Below are 495 nucleotides of genomic sequence, written 5' to 3'. Positions count from 1 at the left end.
TTTATTTTCTGCAGATAATATGCAATATATTCATAAATGCATAAAATTTATAAACAAATATACTGGGTTGCTTAATTTCTTTTTCACTGACAAGGTGCTCAATCAAAACAGTTTGGAGATTTAACACCTGTTTTTGTCCATAGACCACTCTGAATGTATTTAGCCTTTCCATCAGGGGAATGACGGCCAGTACTCTGCATTATCGCTGCTCTTCATCCACCGCGTGAAACTGTTGCCTGTTATTTCTTTCTATGCCATCAAAAGTTCTGGCTCTGAGATCAAGTTAATCTCGGCAATTAAGATACATTAATCACTTTTACATTCTTTGACACAAATATATAAACTGCAACCTTTACTGGATAGTATAGATATTTTTAGAGCAACAATTTACAATTCTTTTCATTATGCTGCCTGTGAAATACGTAGAAAACCATCAGTATATCCTTAACAATATATCTCAACGCATATTGTATCTATCTGGTTCCAAATATGGTA

The sequence above is a fragment of the Pteropus vampyrus genome, unplaced genomic scaffold (genome assembly GCF_000151845.1).
Source record: "Pteropus vampyrus isolate Shadow unplaced genomic scaffold, Pvam_2.0 Scaffold71, whole genome shotgun sequence".
Lineage (NCBI taxonomy): Eukaryota > Metazoa > Chordata > Mammalia > Chiroptera > Pteropodidae > Pteropus > Pteropus vampyrus.
The sequence above is the reverse complement of the archived record's forward strand: the minus strand, read 5'-3'. Positions refer to the sequence as shown.